This window comes from Triticum dicoccoides, chromosome 2A, assembly GCF_002162155.2.
Source record: "Triticum dicoccoides isolate Atlit2015 ecotype Zavitan chromosome 2A, WEW_v2.0, whole genome shotgun sequence".
NCBI lineage: Eukaryota > Viridiplantae > Streptophyta > Magnoliopsida > Poales > Poaceae > Triticum > Triticum dicoccoides.
This window is the reverse complement of record NC_041382.1, coordinates 399426101-399446571: the sequence shown is the minus strand read 5'-3', so window position 1 is coordinate 399446571 and position 20471 is coordinate 399426101.

The following is a 20471-nucleotide window of genomic DNA, read 5'->3' as shown; positions in this document are numbered from 1 at the left end:
GAGCTCGCCTCGGCTCTTGAGAGTGCCAAAGCCGCTAAGGCCGAAGCCTAGAAGGCCCTCCAGGAGATTGAGGGAGTAAAAAATATAGTAGCAGGTAAGGCATTCTTCATGCAAAGCAAGCATGTAAAAGTGAATTATGTGTTACTTACCCGGATTCGGAGCTCTCCAGGAGCGTTCGCAGATCTACCCCATAGTGTGTCCGATGCTGTTGCATTCTACCGGGCCGAGGAAGGGAGCTCGACGGAGAAGGTATTCTAGTCTCAGTATGTTGAGGCCGGACATCCGGTGCCCCTGAGCGACTAGCTGAAGCAGCTGGTCAAGCTCCACAAGGTGGCCGAACAGGCCATGAAGGGCCTCATAGTTCGGCTGTGGCCCAAGGAAGCCATACCTGGGAGCTACTTCGGTCTGGTGCGGCGGCTGGTGGACGCCTGTCCATGGATTGAAGTCATCAAGCACTCCATCTGCATTGAAGGTGCCCGTCGGGCCCTTGCCTGCGCTAAAGTGCACTGGGGCAAGATGGACGCCAAGAAGCTTGTGACGGATGCGCCACCGCCGGGCAAGGAGTATCGCACGCCCGGGATGTATTATAAGGGTGTCCTGAAGGGTGCCTGCCTTATAGCGGGTGAATGCTCCAAAGATGTAATTTTTGAGTAGACTCACATTTTGTTATCCTGTGCACTGAAAACTTGTTCATATGCACTAAGCAACACTTGTTAATTTAAAATATTACCTTCTGTGTGGCCGTTTATCAAATTTGAGAGATGCAAGTCGTTGGCTTCAGCCCCCATGCCGCAAGTGTTGGGGTGTTCGGGATAAACTTGAGCGCTCTTTTTCCCATTTTTGGGTCCTTCGAGGGAGGCGCTCAACACAACAAACGAGGCAACCGGACTTATAATGCTTGAACACTCCCACTTAGCCATAGAATTCTATAATTTTAAATTTTGGCGAAGCCCCTAGTATTCGGATGGCCGAATTCGGGGCGCTATCCATGCCTGGGGCCGGACAAAGCCGGCTCCTCACTCTAAGCGGCATAAGTCTTTATGGACTCGAAAAAAACCTCTCGAACAGCGACCAGCTCTCGCCCCATCATGACGGTCAGTTTTAGCTTTCTCCACTGAGGTGCTCAACCCAGCTCAACTGGGGCACAATCGCAGTGGTTCTCCCAGCGCTACCTTAGCCGATATAACAGAATGTAAGGCACCAAAACATGGGAGCCGGGCAAACCCAACTATTGACCCAAGACATGATTCGGAGCCGATGCATATAAAGCTATAAGTTCGGGGTGCCGCACTTGTGAAAGTGTTCGGACTTATCACACCATACTCTGGGGAACTTAAGCCCCTAGTGTATTTGGCCGTACCAAAGCGTGCGGGTGCAACATGTCATAAGTGAACATATATAGATAAAAAAAGGATTGCAATGGTAGGCAAAAAGCGATGCATTGTTTATTCGAAAAATACTGCAATGAAAGCAGAACGATACAAATAGTGCGATAAGCAAGGGATGAGACTATTTAACATGTCCCCCTCTAGGGGTAGGCTGCGGAATGGTTTGTAAAACAGGTATAATGCTCATAATGGAGACCACCTGGATACTCGACGTAGCTTTTCTGCTTCCCTAGCTGTTGCATCATGAATTCGGCAGGTCTACTGCCAGACAGGGCTTCTGGAAAACGGAGTCATGTCAGTAAGAAGAAAGAAAAAGAAGAATGACACAATTGGGAGCCCCTGATGTGGTTGAGCCGCACTCTGAGCATGTCGTGGTCATGCCCCTCCCCCTGTGCCCATAGTATCTCCAGAGCGTAGTTATGTACGCGTGGTACTGGTCTCGCGATTTCGCGAGGGCTGGGGTTGGGGCCGCATTGCTACGCATGCTCGGAATGTGTCAGGTGGTCTTGTTGTAGGTTACTCCGGGCACACTTGACGGTGTCCGGCCGCTTAATAGCCGGACTCGAGAATGGCCTTAAGAGGCTGCTTTGTATTTCCGCCGCGAGAGCCGCTGTATGCTCCTCCGTTCGGAGAGAGCGTTCGGTGTTTCCGTTGACCGTAATGACTCCTCGAGGGCCTGGCATCTTGAGCTTGAGGTATGCGTAGTGCGGCACCGCATTGAATTTTGCGAATGCGGTTCGTCTGAGCAGTGCATGATAGCCGCTGCGGAACGGGACTATGTCGAAGCTTAACTCCTCGCTTCGGAAGTTATCCGGGGATCCGAAGACCACTTCGAGTGTAACTGAGCCTGTACAGTTGGCCTTGACACCTGGTATGACGCCTTTAAAGGTCGTTTCTGTGGGTTTAATCCTTGACGGGTCTATGCCCATCTTGCTCACTGTATCCTGATAAAGTAGGTTCAGGCTGCTGCCGCCGTCCATCAGGACTCTAGTGAGGTGAAATCCGTCAACGATTGGGTCTAGAACCAATGTGGCGAATCCGCCATGGCGGATGCTAGTGGGGTGGTCCCTTCGATCAAAAGTGCTCGGGCATGAGGACCATGGATTGAACTTTGGGGCGACTGGCTCCATCGCATATACGTCCCTAAGTGCACGCTTCCGCTCCCTTTTGGGTATGTGGGTTGCGTATATCATGTTCACCGTCCGCACTTGTGGGGGGAAACCCTTTTGTCCTCTATTGTTTGGCGGCCGGGTCTCCTCCTCGTCATCGCTATGCAGCCCCTTGTCGTTATTTTTGGCAATTAACTTGCCTGCCTGCTTGAACACCCAACAATCCCTGTTGGTGTGATTGGCTGGCTTTTCGGGGGTGCCCTGTATCTGGCACAAGCGATCGAGTATTCGGTCCAAATTGGACGGGCCCGGAGTATTTCTTTTGAAAGGCTTTTTCCGCTGACCGGGTTTAGAGCCTCTGAATCCGGCATTGACTGCCGTATCTTCAGTATTATCGCCGTTAATGCGGCGCTTGTGCTTATTGCGATGCGACTTGCCATTGCTGTCCTTGGTATTAGAACTACCAGAATTTTTGGTCAGGTTGTTACTGCGAGCTAGCCAGCTGTCCTCTCCCGCGCAGAAGCGGGTCATGAGTGATGTGAGGGCTGCCATGGATTTCGGCTTTTCCTGTCCTAGGTGTCGGGCAAGCCACTCGTCGCGGATGTTATGTTTGAAGGCTGCAAGGGCCTCTCCATCCAGACAGTCGACGATTTGATTTTTCTTAGTTAAGAACCGTGTCCAGAATTGTCTGGCTGATTCATCTGGCTGCTGAATTATGTGGCTTAGGTCATCAGCATCTGGTGGGCGCACATATGTGCCCTGGAAGTTATCAAGAAATGCGTCTTCCAGGTCTTCCCAACACCCAATTGATTCTACTGGCAAGCTGTTGAGCCAATGCCGAGCTGGTCCTTTAAGCTTGAGTGGGAGGTATTTGATGGCATGTAGATCGTCACCGCGGGCCATGTGGATGTGAAGGAGATAGTCCTCAATCCAAACCGCAAGATCTGTTGTGCCGTCGTATGATTCAATGTTTACGGGTTTGAAACCCTCGGGGATTTGATGATCCATTACCTCGTCTGTGAAGCATAGTGGGTGTGCGGCGCCTCTGTATTGGGCTATATCGCGACGCAGCTCAAACGAGCTTTGTCTACTATGTTCGGCCCGGCCGGAATTGCTGTATCCGGTGTGACGGTTGTCGTACGTATCGTGGGGCGCCCACACGATCCGTAGATCGATCTTGTTTGTCTTGCCTTATCCTCCAATATGTCTCGTAAGTTTGGCGCGTTCCCCCGTGGCTTTGTACTTTTCGAGCGACCCCGGGGTATGGCTTTAGTGGAGGGCCTAGAGGCCTCTCTATCGCAGCCACAAGGTGGCCGGTCGGCCTTATTGTGCGTTGGTGATGTAGGTTTATGTGCTTCCTCCTCTAATCGGGGTAGCAGCTTGCGTTTGGGGTAGCTTTTGGAGGGGCGCTCGAGTTCATACTCTTCAGCCGCAAGGACTTCAGTCCATCTGTCAGCTAGCAAATCTTGGTCAGCTCTAAGCTGTTGCTGCTTTTTCTTGAGGCTGCTTGCTGTGGCCATAAGCCTGCGTTTGAAGCGCTCTTGTTCGACAGGATCCTCAGGCATGACAAATTCGTCGTCGTCGAGGCTTGCCTCGTCTCCGGAGGGAGGCATATAATTATCGTCCTCTACCTCTCTGTCTGCCGCCCTCTCATGAGGGCTGGCTTCTCCATCCTCCTGTGCTGAATCTTGCTGGAGGGGGTAGTCTTCGGCACTGTCCGGGGTGTTATTGTCTCCGGTGACGGAATCTCCATTTTTGCTGTGGCGGGATTTAGAGCGGCGTAGCTGAAGCCGGCGCTTAGGCTGTTTCTTCGAGGGGTCATCCTCTGTTCTTCCATCGCCATTCCCATCCTTTGGGATGTCCACCATGTATATGTCGTATGACGAGGTGGCCTTCCAGTGCCCTTTAGGCACTGGTTCTTGGTCGTCTCCGACATCGTCGTCCATACCGTCGATGTCTTCGGAGTCGAAGTCTAGCATGTCGGTTAAGTCATCGACAGTGGCTACGAAGTGGGTGGTGGGTGGGCTTTCAATTTCTTCATCGTCCGCATCCCAACTGTCCTGACCATAATCCGGCCAGGGCTCTCTTGATAAAGAGAGACACTTTAGCGAATTCAGGATGTCGCCGAAAGGCGAGTGCTGAAAGATGTCCGCAGCGGTAAACTCCATGATCGGCGCCCAATCGGGTTCGATTGGCAGGGGCGCGGAAGGTTCGGGGTCCGGAGAGGAGTCCGGCACCCTGGAGTCACGAGCTTCATAAGGGACAGGGTTGATATTCGGCTCTATCACCGCAGAGGTAGTAGCCCCCGAGGCGGTGTCCAGCCACCCATCCTCGATCGGCGCAGTCGGTTCCGAGCTAAGGGTCGGAGCGGACTCTTGTGCGGCCTCCAGGGCATTGTTCGGCAGCAGAGCTAAATCATGCCCATCGTGACAGTGCGGCGCGCTCGGCTGTGGCTCGAATCCGTCGAAGATCAAGTCTCCGTGGATGTCAGTCGTATAGTTCAAACTTCCAAATCTGACCTGATGGCCAAGGGCGTAGCTTTCGATCTACTCCAGATGGCCAAGTGAATTGGCCAGCAGTGCAAAGCCGCTGAATACAAAGATCTGTCCGGGGAGAAAAGTCTCACCCTGGACCGCGTCGTTGTTGATGATCGAAGGAGCCATCGGGCCTATAGGTGATGACACAGAGGAACTCTCAATGAAAGCACCAATGTCGGTGTCAAAACCGGCGGATCTCGGGTAGGGGGTCCCGAACTGTGCGTCTAGGCGGATGGTAACAGGAGACAAGGGACACGATGTTTTTACCCAGGTTTGGGCCCTCTCGGTGGAGGTAAAACCCTACTCCTGCTTGATTAATATTGATGATATGGCTAGTACAAGAGTAGATCTACCACGAGATCAAGGAGGCTAAACCCTAGAAGCTAGCCTATGGTATGATTGTTGTTCGTCCTACGGACTAAAACCGTCCGGTTTATATAGACATCGAAGAGGTCTAGGGTTACACAGAGTCGGTTACAATGGTAGGAGATCTACATATCTGTACGCGAAGCTTGCCTTCCATGCCAAGGAATGTCCCATCCGGACACGGGACGAAGTCTTCAATCTTGTATCTTCATAGTCTTGGAGTCCGGCCAATGATGATAGTTCGGCTATCCGGACACCCCCTAGTCCAGGACTCCCTCACCCATCTTCTACTATATGAAGTCTTCTACCCTAGAAAAAATCATAAGCAAGCTTACGGGACGAAACTCCGCCGCCACGAGGCGGAACCTTGGCGGAACCAATCTAGGAATCCGGCGGAGCTATTCTACCGGGGAAACTTCCCTCCGGGAGGGGAAAATCATCACCATCGTCATCACCAACGATCCTCTCATCAGGAGGGGGTCAATCTCCATCAACATATTCATCAGCACCATCTCCTCTCAAAACCCTAGTTCATCTCTTGTATCCAATCTTGTATCAAAACCACAAATTGGTACTTGTGGGTTGCTAGTAGTGTTGATTACTCCTTGTAGTTGATCCTAATTGGTTTATTTTGTGGAAGATCATATGTTCAGATCCTTAATGCATATTAATACTCCTCTGATCATGAACATGAATATGCTTTGTGAGTAGTTATGTTTGTTCCTGAGGACATGGGTGAAGTCTTGCTATTAGTAGTCATGTGAATTTGGTATTCATTCGATATTTTGATGAGATGTATGTTGTCTCTCCTCTAGTGGTGTTATGTGAACGTTGACTACATGACACTTCACCATTATTTGGGCTTATAGGAAGGCATTGGGAAGTAATAAGTAGATGACGGGTTGCTAGAGTGAGAGAAGCTTAAACCCTAGTTTATGCGTTGCTTCGTAAGGGGCTGATTTGGATCCATATGTCTCATGTTGTTGTTAGGTTTACCTTAATACTTCTTTTGTAGTTGCGGATGCTTGCAATAGGGTTTAATCATAAGTGGGATGCTTGTCCAAGAAAGGGCAGTACCCAATCACCGGTCCACCCACATATCAAATTATCAAAGTAACGAGCGCGAATCATATGAGCGTGATGAAACTAGCTTGACGATAATTCCCATGTGTCCTCGGGAGCGCTTTTCTCATTATAATAAATTGTCCAGTCTTGTCCTTTGCTACAAAAAGGATTGGCCCACCTTGCTTCACTTTATTTACTTTCATTGCTTGTTACCCGTTACAAATTATCTTATCACAAAACTATCTGTTACCTACAATTTCAGTGCTTGTAGAGAATACCTTACTGAAAACCGCTTGTCATTTCCTTCTTCTCCTCGTTGGGTTCGACACTCTTACTTATTGAAAGGACTATGATAGATCCCCTATACTTGTGGTTCATCAAGACTCTTTTCTGGCGCCGTTGCCGGGGAGTGAAGCGCCTTTGGTGAGTGGAACTTGGTAAGGAAACATTTATATAGTGTGCTCAAATTTTCTGTCACTTGTTACTATGGAAATTAATCCTTTGAGGGGCTTGTTCGGGGCATCTTCGCCCTGACAGTAGAGCAAAGAGTTGCTCCTCAACCTACTGAACCTACTGAAAATGTTTACTTTGAGATTCCTTCGGGTATGATAGAGAAACTGCTAGCTATTCCCTTTGAAGGAGATGGAACATTGCATCCCGATTTACACCTTATCATTGTGGATGAAGTTTGTGGATTATTTAAGCTTGCAGGTATACCCGATGATGTTATTAAGAGGAAGGTCTTCCCTTTATCTTTGAAGGGAGATGCATTGACATGGTATAGGCTATGTGATGATATGAGATCTTGGAACTATAAACGATTGAAATTGGAATTTCACCAGAAGTTCTATCCTATACATCATATTCATCGTGATTGTAATTACATATATAATTTTTGGCCTCACGAAGGAGAAAGCATCGCTCAAGCTTGAGGGAGGCTTAAGTCAATGTTATATTCATGCCCCAATCATGAGCTCTCAAGAGAAATGATTATTCAAAACTTTTATGCTCGGCTTTCTCTCAATAATCGTACCATGCTCGGTACTTCCTGTGCTGAATCTTATATGCTGAAGACTATTGAATTCAAGTGGGACTTATTGGAAAGAATTAAACGCAACTCTGAAGATTGGGGTTCCAACGATGGTAAGGAGTCAGGTATGACACCTAAGTTTGATTGTGTTAAATCTTTTATGGATACCAATGTTTTTCGTTGATTTAGCGCTAAATATGGACTTGACTCTAAGATAGTAGCTTCTTTCTGCGAATCTTTTGCTACTCACGTTGAGCTCCCTAAGGAGAAGTGGTTTAAATGTAATCCTCCCATTGAAGTAAAAGTAGTTGCACCTGTTACAGTTGAAGAAAAGACTATTACTTATAATGATCCTATTGTTCCTACTACTTATGTTGAGAAACCACCTTTCCCTATTAGGATAAAGGATCATGCTAAAGCTTCAATTGTGGTTCGTAAGAGTAATACTAGAACATATACACCTCCTGAGCAAATTAAAGTTGAACCTAGTATTGCTATGGTTAAAGATCTCTTGGCTGATAATATTGACGGGCATGTTATTTACTTCTGTGAGGAAGCTGCTAATATTGCTAAACCTGATGCTAAGATACATAGACCTGTTGTAGGCATGCCTGTTATTTCTGTTAAAATAGGAGATCATTGTTATCTTGGCTTATGTGATATGTGTGCTAGTGCTAGTGCAATACCTATTTCCTTATACCAAGAAATTATGCATGATATTGCACCCGCTGAGTTAGAAGATATTGATGTTACTATTAAGCTTGCCAATAGAGATACTATTTCACCATTTGGGATTGTTAGGGATGTTGAAGTCTTGTGTGGGAAAGTTAAATACCCTGCTGATTTTCTTGTTCTTGGTTTCCCACAAGATAGCTTTTGTCCCATTATATTTGGTAGACCCTTCTTGAATACCGTTAATGCTAAGATTGATTGTGAAAAGGACGTTGTTACAATTGGCTTAGGAGATATGAAACATGAGTTTAATTTTGCTAAGTTTCGTAGACAGCCCCATGATAAAGAATTGCCTAGTAAGGATGAAATCATTGGTCTTGCTTCTATTGTCGTGCCTCCTACTGATCCGTTAGAACAATATTTGCTAGACCATGAAAATGATATGTTTATGAATGAAAGAATGGAAATAGATGAAGTATTCCTTAAATAGGGTCCTATTTTGAAACACAACTTACCTGTTGAAATCCTTGGGGATCCTTCTCCACCCAAGGGTGATCCCGTGTTCGAACTTAAACCTTTACCTGATAATCTTAAATATGCTTATCTTGATGAAAAGAAGATATATCTTGTTATTATTAGTGCTAACCTTTCAGAGCAAGAAGAGGAAAGATTATTGAAAACTCTGAAGAAGCACCGTGCTGCTATTGGATATACTCTGGATGATCTTAAGGGCATTAGTCCCACTCTATGCCAACATAAAATTAAACTGGACGAAGACGACAAGGCAGTGAGAGATCATCAACGACGATTAAATCCTAAGATGAAAGAAGTGGTAAGAAAGTAAGTACTAAAGCTCCTTGAGGCAGGTATAATTTATCCTGTTGCTGATAGTGATTGGGTAAGCCCTGTCCATTGAGTCCCTAAGAAGGGAGGTATTACTGTCGTTCCTAATGATAAAGATGAATTGATCCTGCAAAGAATTATTACAGGTTATAGGATGGTAATTGATTTTCATAAATTAAATAAAGCTACTAAGAAAGATCATTACCCTTTACCTTTTATTGATCAAATGCTAGAAATACTATCCAAACACACACATTTCTGCTTTCTAGATGGCTATTCTGGTTTCTCTCAAATACCTGTGTCAGCGGACGATCAATCAAAAACTACCTTTACTTGCCCTTTCGGTACTTTTTCTTATAGATGTATGATGGCTAAATTCTCTGACTTTTGTGAAAAGATTTGTGAGGTATTCATGGATGACTTCTTCGTATATGGATCCTCTTTTGATGATTGCTTGAGCAACCTTGAGCGAGTTTTGCAGAGATGTGAAGACACTAGTCTCGTCTTGAATTGGGAAAAGTGCCACTTTATGGTTAATGAAGGCATTTTCTTGGGGCATAAAATTTCTGAAAGAAGTATTGAAGTTGATAAAGCTAAAGTTGATGCTATTGAAAAGATGCCGTGTCCCAAGGACATAAAAGGTATAAGAAGTTTCCTTGGTCATGCTGGTTTTTATAGGAGGTTCATTAAGGACTTCTCTAAAATTTCTAGGCCTTTGACTAATTTGCAAAAAGATATTCCTTTTGTCTTCGATAATGATTGTGTAGAAGCATTTGAAATCCTTAAGAAAGCTTTGATCACTGCACCTATTGTTCAGCCACCTGATTGGAATGTACCCTTCGAAATTATGTGTGATGCTAGTGATTATGCTGTAGGTGCTGTTCCAGGGCAAAGAGTTGATAAGAAATTAAATGTTATCCAGTATGCTAGTAAAACTCTTGATACTGCCCAGAGAAATTATGCTACCACTGAAAAAGAATTCTTAGTACTTGTATTTGCTTGTGATAAGTTCAAACCTTATATTGTTGATTCTAAAGTTAATATTCACACTGATCATGCTGCTATTAAACATCTTATGGAAAAGAAAGATGCTAAACCTAGACTTATTAGATGGGTTCTCTTGCTCCAAGAATTTGATTTGCATATTATTGATAGAAAGGGAGCTGAGAACCCCGTTGCAGACAACTTGTGTAGGTTAGAGAATGTTCTTGATGACCCACTACCTATTGATGATAGCTTTCCTGATGAACAATTAGCGGTCATTAATGCTGCTCGTACTGCTCCATGGTATGCTGATTATGCTAATTATATTGTTGCTAAATTTATACCACCTAGTTTCACATACTAGCAAAAGATAAAGTTCTTTTATGATTTAAGACATTACTTCTGGGATGGCCCAACCTTTATAAAGAAGGAGTAGATGGTGTTATTAGATGTTGTGTACCTGAGCATGAACAGGAACAGATCCTACTCAAGTGTCACTCCGAACCATATGGAGGACACCATGCTGGAGATAGAACTGCACATAAGGTATTGCAATCCAGTTTTTATTGGCCTACTCTCTTCAAAGATGCCCGTAAGTTTGTCTTGTCTTGTGATGAATGTCAAAGAATTGGTAATATTAGTAGATGTCAAGAAATGCCTATGAATTATTCTCTTGTTATTCAACCATTTGATGTTTGGGGCTTTGATTATATTGGACCTTTTCCTGCCTCTAATGGATATACACATATTTTAGTTGTTGTTGATTATGTTACTAAGTGGGTAGAAGTTATTCGAACTAGTAGTGCTGATCATAACACCTCTATTAAGATGCTTAAAGAAGTTATTTTTCCGAGGTTTGGAGTCCCTAGATATCTCATGACTGATGGTGGTTCACATTTTATTCATGGTGCTTTCCATAAAATGCTTGCTAAGTATGATGTTAATCATAGGATTGCATCTCCTTATCACCCATAGTCTAGCGGTCAAGTAGAGCTGAGTAATAGAGAGAAAAAATTAGTTTTGCAAAACACTGTTAATAGATCTAGAAAGAATTGTTCCAAGAAACTTGATGATGCATTATGGGCCTATAGAACTGCATATAAAAATCCTATGGGTCTGTCTCCGTGTAATATGGTTTATGGAAAAGAATGTCACTTACCTCTCAAACTTGAACATAAGGCGTATTGGGCTATTAAAGAGCTCAACTATGATTTCAAACTTGCTGGTGAGAAGAGTTTATTTGACATTAGCTCACTTGATGAATGGAGAACCCAAGCCTATGAGAATGCCAAGCTGTTTAAAGAAAAGGTTAAAAGATGGCATGATAAAAGAATACAAAAGCGTGAGTTTAACGTAGGTATTATGTGTTTCTATTCAACTCTTGTTTAAGATTTTTTGCAGGAAAACTTCTCTCTACATGGGAAGGCCCTTATGTTATCGAGGAGGTCTATCGTTCCGGTGCCATCAAAATCAACAACTTCGAAGGCACAAGTCCGAGGGTGGTGAACGGTCAAAGAATCAAACATTATATCTCAGGTAATCCCATAAATGTTGAAACAAATATTATTGAAACTGTAACCCTGGAGGAATACATAAGGGACACCATCCATAACGTTTCGGACTCCAAAAAGGAATAGGTATGTGGTACAGTAAGTAAACCAACTCCAAAACAATTATAATAGCAATTTATGTCTATTTTGGAATATTTAAGAACTGAAGGAAATAAAAAGTAGTCCGGGAAGGGCACGAGGCCTCCACGAGGGTGGAGGGCGCGCCCACCCTTACTGGGCACGACCCCTGCCTCGTGGGCACCTCGTGTGCCTTCCGGACTCCATTTTCTTGCACATTACTTCTTTCTGTCGGTAAAAATTCATTATATAATCTCCCGAAGGTTTTGACCACCGTATCTCGCAAAAATCTTCTGTCTTTGTTTCGAGCTATTTCTGTTACAAATTTAGAGCAAGATATCTTCTCAAGAGTCAGTCGGGGAGAGTCGGGTGTCTCACCCGACGCCAGTTCCAGGAGCAAACAGTGATGCTTATCACTTTGGGCCATCAACGGAGGATGAGATAGATGCCGACTTGAAAAGGATAGATGCCATGGAGGAGGATCAAGAAGTTATCTCTCGCTTCCAAGCAGGATTCATGATGGGGGAACTACAGAGCTCAGCTATTCCAAACTCGGTCATCCCTTCCAATGTTAAATTTCTTTCTTATGAAAATATAAAAAAGAGTGTCACTTGTTCTCCGGAAGCTATGCAGCATCCTTGGGTAAAAGGAGCTTTAGCCGTCACGGGCAAGATCCGCAAGGAGAATATGGATCTCAAGCAATAAGTCAATAAGCTCGAGGAGGAGAATCGTATCCTGAGGGGCATCATCGTCAAGAAGATCACAACACCAACTCTGAAGAAGGAGACATAATCACATGGATATGGGCACTCCCCTTGGCAACTGCCAAACTTGGGGGAGTTGCCCGGTATCGTATCACCATCACTGTCGGTGTCAAAACCGGCGGATCTCGGGTAGGGGGTCCCGAACTGTGCGTCTAGGCGGATGGTAACAGGAGACAAGGGACACGATGTTTTTACCTAGGTTCGGGCCCTCTCGATGGAGGTAAAACCCTACTCCTGCTTGATTGATATTGATGATATGGGTAGTACAAGAGTGGATCTACCACGAGATCAAGGAGGCTAAACCCTAGAAGCTAGCCTATGGTATGATTGTTGAGATGCAATGTTCTATATTTATCGACTAGCCTGGCCTCGGTTTATATAATGCACCAGAGGCCTAGGATAACAAGAGTCCTAGCCGAATACGCCGGTGGGGGAGGAGTCCTTGTCTTGATCGCCAAGTCTTGTTGAATCTTCCTTGTATGCGGCAACTGTCCGGACTGGCCCATGAGTATACGGCCATGGGGATCCTCGGCCCAATCCACCTGATTGGGAGACGACGTGGTGAGTACCCCCTAGTCCAGGACACCGTCAATCACACTCCTATCTTTACCGTTTTCTTAGTTCGATTCTTATAGTAATATCTTGATCTAGTAGTATAAAGTTTTGGTATGAATTAGTTTCGAGTTTTGCTTTGTGATCCTTCTATGTAATCGAGTCCATGAGCTATCTAATAAAGATTACTGTTGAGTCAAGGGCTTTTCTAACTTGCTATGATCTTGAGAAAATAGAAAAAATAAAAAGAATAAAAGAGTTCATATTGATCCTATGCATAGTAATGACTTCACATAAAAAGAGTATGAGGCATAAAAGTTTTTGAGAGTTGACAAACATAGTTTTGGTCATCGTTGCAATTAATAGGAAGTAATAAAGAGAGAGAGGTTCTCACATATAAATATACTATCTTGGACATCTTCTATAATTGTGAGCACTCATTAAAGTATGACATGCTAAAGAGTTGATGTTGGACAAGGAAGACAACGTAATGGGTTATGTTTTCTCACATCTTAGTTAAAGTATATTGTCATGGATCGTCCAACATGTTGAGCTTGCCTTTCCCCCTCATGCTAGCCAAATTCCTTGCACCAAGTAGAGATACTACTTGTGCTTCCAAATATCCTTAAACCCAGTTTTGCCATGAGAGTCCACCATACCTACCTATGGATTGAGTAAGATCCTTCAAGTAAGTTGTCATGTTGCAAGCAATAAAAATTGCTCTCTAAATATGTATGACTTATTAGTGCAGAGAAAATAAGCTTTGTACGATCGTGTGATATGGAAGTAATAAAAGCGACGGACTGCATAATAAAGGTTCATATCACAAGTGGCAATATAAAGTGACGTTATTTTGCATTAAGATTTTGTGCATCCATCCCTAAAAGCACATGACAACCTCTGCTTCCCTCTGCGAAGGGCCAATCTTTAACTTTATGTCTTTTACTTTTTGCAAGTGTCAAGGTGATCTTCACCTTTCCCTTTTTCATTTTAACCTTTGGCAAGAACCTAGTGTTGGAAAGATCCTAATATATATATATATATATATATCAAATTGGATGTAAGTTAGCATGAACTATTATTTGTTGACATTACCCTTGAGGTAAAACATTGGGAGGCAACACTATAAGCCCCTATCTTTCTCTGTGTCCAATTAAAACTCCATAACCATAAGTATTGCGTGAGTGTTAGCAATTGTAGAAGACTATATGATAGTTGAGTATGTGGACTTGTTGAAAAGCTCTATTCTTGACTCTTTCTGATGTTATGACAAATTGCAATTGCTTGAATGACTGAGATTATTGTTTGTTAGTTCTCAATGAAGTTTCTAAACCATACTTGACATTGTGAATAGATTGCTACTTGAGCATGAGAAATCATATGACAAAATCTATATATGTTGCTGTTATAAGAACGATCATGATGCCCTCATGTCCGTATTTATTTTTATCAACAGCTCTATCTCAAAACATGTGGACATATTTTTCAATTTCGGCTTCCGCTTGAGGACAAGCGAGGCCTAAGCTTGGGGGAGTTGATACGTCCATTTTGCATCATGCTTTTATATCGATATTTATTGCATTATGGGCTGTTATTACACGTTATGTCACAATACTTATGTCTATTCTCTCTTATTTTACAAAGTTTATAATGAAAAGGGAGAATGCCGGCACCTGGGATTCTGGGCTGGAAAAGGAGCAAATATTGGAAACCTATTCTGCACAGCTCCAAAAGTCCTGAAACTCCACGAAAGTCATTTTTGGAATTAATAAGAATTATTGAGCAAAGAAAGTACCAGAGGGGCCCACACCCTGGATAGGAGGGTGGGGGCGCGCCCCATCCTACTGGGCGTGCCCCCTGTCTCCTGGGCCCCCTGGTGGCCCTCTTGTGCCCATCTTCTGCTATATGAAGTCTTCTACCCTAGAAAAAATCATAAGGAAGCTTACGGGATGAAACTCCGCCGCCATGAGGCGGAACCTTGGCGGAACCAATCTAGGGCTCCGGCGGAGCTGTTCTACCGGGGAAACTTCCCTCCGGGAGGGGGAAATCATCACCATCATCATCACCAACGATCCTCTCATCGAGAGGGGGTTAATCTCCATCAACATCTTCATCAGCACCATCTCCTCTCAAAACCCTAGTTCATCTCTTGTATTCAATCTTGTATCAAAACCACAAATTGGTACCTGTGGGTTGCTAGTAGTGTTGATTACTCCTTGTAGTTGATGCTAATTGGTTTATTTGGTGGAAGATCATATGTTCAGATCCTTCATGCATATTAATACTCCTCTGATCATGAACATGAATATGCTTTGTGAGTAGTTACGTTTGTTCCTGAGGACATGGGTGAAGTCTTGCTATTAGTAGTCAAGTGAATTTGGTATTCGTTCGATATTTTGATGAGATGTATGTTGTCTCTCCTCTAGTGGTGTTATGTGAACGTCGACTACAGGACACTTCACCATTATTTGGGCCTAGAGGAAGGCTTTGGGAAGTAATAAGTAGATTATGGGTTGCTAGAGTCACAGAAGCTTAAACTCTAGTTTATGCGTTGCTTCGTAAGGGGCTGATTTGGATCCATATGTCTCATGTTGTGGTTAGGTTTACCTTAATAATTCTTTTGTAGTTGCGGATACTTGCAATAGGGGTTAATCATAAGTGGGATGCTTGTCCAAGAAAGGGCAGTACCCAAGCACCGGTCCACCCACATATCAAATTATCAAACTAACGAACGTGAATCATATGAGCGTGATCAAACTAGCTTGACGATAATTCCCATGTGTCCTCGGGAGCGCTTTTCTCATTATAAGAAATTGTCTAGGCTTGTCCTTTGCTACAAAAAGGATTGGGCCACCTTGCTGCACTTTATTTACTTTCATTGCTTGTTACCGTTACAAATTATCTTATCACAAAACTATCTGTTACCTACAATTTTATTTCTTGTAGAGAATACCTTACTGAAAACCGCTTGTCATTTCCTTCTGCTCCTCATTGGGTTCGACACTCTTACTTATCGAAAGGACTATGATAGATCCCCTATACTTGTGGGTCATCACGGGCCATCCCAATGAGTGTCTTGTTCTTACGCTCAGCAATTGCATTCTGTTGAGGAGTATAAGGAGTAGATAGCTCATGAGTGATACTAAGTTCATCAAGATAGTCATCAAGGCATGTGATCTTGAACTCGGTGTCGTTGTCGCTTTTGATGTGCTTGATCTTGATGCCATATTTCGTCATGGCACGGTTAGCGAATCGTCTGAAGACACTCTACACTTCATTCTTAAAGGTAATGATATGCACCCAGGTGTAATGATAATAATCATCAACTATGACAAACCATCAAGTGATGTTGCATTGGTTAGTGTGGCATAATGAGTAGGACCAAAGAAATCCATATGAAGCCATTCAAAGGGACGAGTAGTGGTCATGATTGTCTTCACAGAGTGCTTCGATCTGGTCATCTTTCCAGCCTCACAAGCACCGCAAAGGTGATCTTTGAAGAATTTGACGCCCTCGACGCCAATGATGTGCTTCTTCATGATGAGTGTGCTTAAATTCCTCATGCCAGCATGTCTAAGTTGTCGATGACATAGCTAGCACTCAGAAGCTTTTGCCAATAGACACTTGGCTGGTTCAGGACCTAGAGAGAAATGTACAATGTACAAATCACCTCTCCTAATGCCTTCGAAGAATTTGGACATGTCAGATTCCATTAGCACAAGGCATCTATATTTGCCAAAGATGACAATCATATCAAGATTGCAAAGCATTGAGACAGACATGAGGTCGTATCCTAGGGACTCAACAAGCATCACATTTTCCATATGTCAATCCTTTGAGATAGCAACCTTACCTAGACCCAATACCTTGCTTTTTCCTTTGTCAGTGTAGGTGATATGCTTCAGATGAGATGGAGCAAGGGGAGCATCGGTGAGGAGATTCATGTCACCAGTCATGTGATTGGTGCAACCACTATCTAGAACACATTCAGTGGCTTTTGGAGTATCATCCTGTAGAAGCATTAATCTCACTTACAAATTAATATACTTCAGTTAAAGAATATGATGATCAATTTCGTAAGTGAATTTCATTAGTAAGCATATAACAAGCAGCATAAGGATGTGTGAAATGAGGAATTCATTTCATCATGATTAGCTTGCATCCCAACAAGCATTATGTCAGGCCTTCAACAAATTCATCAGACATTTATTGTGTCTGACGACCTGACCTTGTAGAAGAGATTAATTCTTCTTCATAACCACCCACATGTGAATGGGTAGCTCAGAAGCAATGTAACACAAGGCATTGATAGAGAACTTAGGTATTGAAGAATATGCATTTCTCTTCACAGGAGGAGTGTAGTACTCATACAAATACGCAGTAGCAGTTTTGTGCACATAGTGATTTGAGGAATAATGCACAAATTCTATGCATAGAAGTGTTAGTATGAGCATGAGTTGACCTGCGTCCATTTGATGACTATGGTCCAGGTGAAGAATTTTCCCTGGGCTCGTTCCTTTTCTTCGGTGGTGTCATGATGACATTCACCTGAAGATTTTGAAGAACCATTTTGGGCACCCAGATTTTCTTCACTGGGGGGGGGGGGCATTCCTGCAGTTAGTACCAACAAATCTAGCAAATACCTCACCATTTTGATTTTTGAACAGCTTATAGTTGGAGTCAAATGATTCATCAGAAGAATGTGGAGTGTCATACTTGTAGCCAGATAGAGTGGATGGATCAACTGGAGGTCCTTTTGCAGGAACCCATGTGGTTTTGGGATACTACTCACATTTCCAATAAGATCCACACATGTTCAACTTTCTCTCAAAAGCAATACCCTTTTTCCTAGGGTTCCTGTTTAGAATCTGCTTCTTGAGCATATCACAAAGAGTTTGGTGCCCTTTGAGGCTTTTGTACATGCCTGTGATGTACATTTCCTTCAGTCCTGCATTCGTCAGTAACACTCGTGGACTCCTGAGATGAGGAAATTGAAACCACTGAGACAGTTGAAGATACGGCGGTAGTTGAAACATTTGAACATTCAGCTGAAGAATTTGCATTATCTCATTCAAGGCATTTTAAGCATGGAGCAACAAATTCTTCCTAAGAGGTGTTGATTTGTTGAGCGAGTAATGTATCGTTGTCTTTTTGAAGATCATCATGAGATGCTCTCAGCTTCTCGAGTTCTTGCTTCCTTTGAAGAATTCATAGGACACCTTCTCATGTGTAGTTGAGAGGGCTACATGATGACTTTCAAGTTCGTCATATTGTGGCTTCAGGCGTCAGAGATCCTCAGAAAAACCTTAACTGCGATCCATTTCCTCATCTAACAGATCATCACTTTTTTCTAGCAATTTTTTAATCCTTTACATAACATTTTTTGTCCAGTTGCAATTTTAGCACGTTTCTTATAGCTAGGTTTTGCTTCATATTTAGAGTCATAATCACTAGAGGTATTAAAGTAGGCTTCACGTGAAGTTACCTTGGCACCTCTTGCCATGAAGCAATAGGTGGAAGCGTAGTCATCAGCGTAGTCTTCAGAGTTGGTGGAGTCACCTTTTTCTTCATGATCCAAGATAAACTTGCTGGTGAACTAGGTCACGAGAGCCAAACTTGCAACCCTAGAGTCAGATTCCTCCTCAGATTCCTAAGCTTCCTTAGAATCCATTTACTTCCCAATGAAAGCACAAGCTCTGCCAGAGGTGCTTTTCTTCTTTGATGAAGATTTTGACAACTTCTTCTTTTTTTCATCAGAATCGTCATCCTTGCTAGATTTTTTCTTCTTTGAGCCCTTTTTCGAGATGGGGCAATCAGCGATGTAATGGCGTCACTTCTTGCGTTCATGGAAAGTTCTTTTGTCGTAGTCCTGAGAAGAAGCTTCAATGTTCTTCGAGTCGTACTTTGAAGACTTCCAAATCGATTCCTTTTGGAGAACTTCTGGAACTTTCTCACAGCATAGCCAGTTCTCTGCCAATTTCCTTAGCATCATCAGTATTGCACTATGACGCTCCTTCTTCTTCTTCTTCTTGAGATGAAGAAATTTGCTTCACTTTAGCCTTTTTCTTCAAAGCGCGAGTTCGTCCATAGCTGGGACCATACATATCCCTCTTCTCAGCTTGTTGAAATTCAGGAGTATTGAGCCTCTCAAGAATATCAGCGGGATCAAGTGACTTGTAATCAGGATGCTCTTGAATCATCAGGGCAAGGGTGTCAAAGAAGTTGTCAATAGATCTCAGCAATTTCTTCACCACCTCGTGGTCTGTGATGTCAGAGGTGCCTAGAGCTTGTAGCTCATTGGAGATATCAGTGCGGCGATCAAAAGGTTCTTGAACATTTTCATTATCCAGCCTCTTGAAGTGGTTGAATAGATTGCGAAGCATATCAACTCGAGAGTCACATTGAGTGGAAACTCCCTCATGGACCTTGGAGAGCTTGTCCCAGATCAACGTTGATGTTTCTAGGGCACTCACTCTGCAATATTGCCCTTTGTTGAGATGTCCACATATGATGTTTCTTCACTTGAGAGTCGAGTTGCTTGAATCTCTTCACATCAGCAGCGTTGATGCCAGGAGCAACAGTAGGTATGCCGTTCTCAACGACAAACCAGAGACCGTTGTCAATTGCCTGAAGATGCATGCACATCTTGTTCTTCCAGTAAGGATAACTATACCATCAAAGATGGGGCATGCAGTAGAAACCTTGATCATACCTTCAGTAGACATAACTAAAACTCTAGGTGGTTAAAAAATCACACACACTACAGGAATGAGGAACTTTGCCGTCTGCCATGGCAGACGGCAAAGGCATGCCTGGCGGACAGCAAAGGCCTTTCCCGTCAGCCAGCAGACGGCAACACATCCGGCTGAACAAACTACGGCAAAGGCCTCTTTGCTGTCTGCTGGGAGATGGCAAAGATGTAAAGGCCTTTGTCGTCTACCAGCAGACGGCAAAGAGCCTGGACGGCACACATGGCAGCTTAGGTCCGTTAGGGGGTTAACAGCGTGCTTTGCCGTCTGCTGGCAGATGGCAAACATCTTTGCATCTTAGTTGTCTGCCAGCAAACGGCAAAGTGCCCATATAGGCCAGCCCAGGTAGCTGCCACGTGGCATGTTATGCTGTCTGCTCGCAGACGGCAAAGATGCAAAGGTCTTTGCCGTCTGCCAGCAGATGGCAAAGCTGCCAAATAGGCCAGTGATACGTCTCCAACGTATCTATAATTTATGAAGCATTCATGCTATTTTATTATCTGTTTTGAATGATTATGGGCTTTATTATACACTTTTATATTACTTTTGGGACTAACCTATTAACCGGAGGCCCAGCCCATATTGTTGTTTTATTGCCTGTTTCAGTATTTCGAAGAAAAGGAATATAAAAACGGAGTCCAAACGGAATGAAACCTTCAGCAGCGTGATTTTTTGGAAGAATATGATCCTAGAGACTTGGAGTGCACATCAAAAGATACTCGAGGCAGCCACGAGATAGGAGGGCGCCCCCTCCCCCTGTAGGGCGTGCCCCCCTATCTTGTGG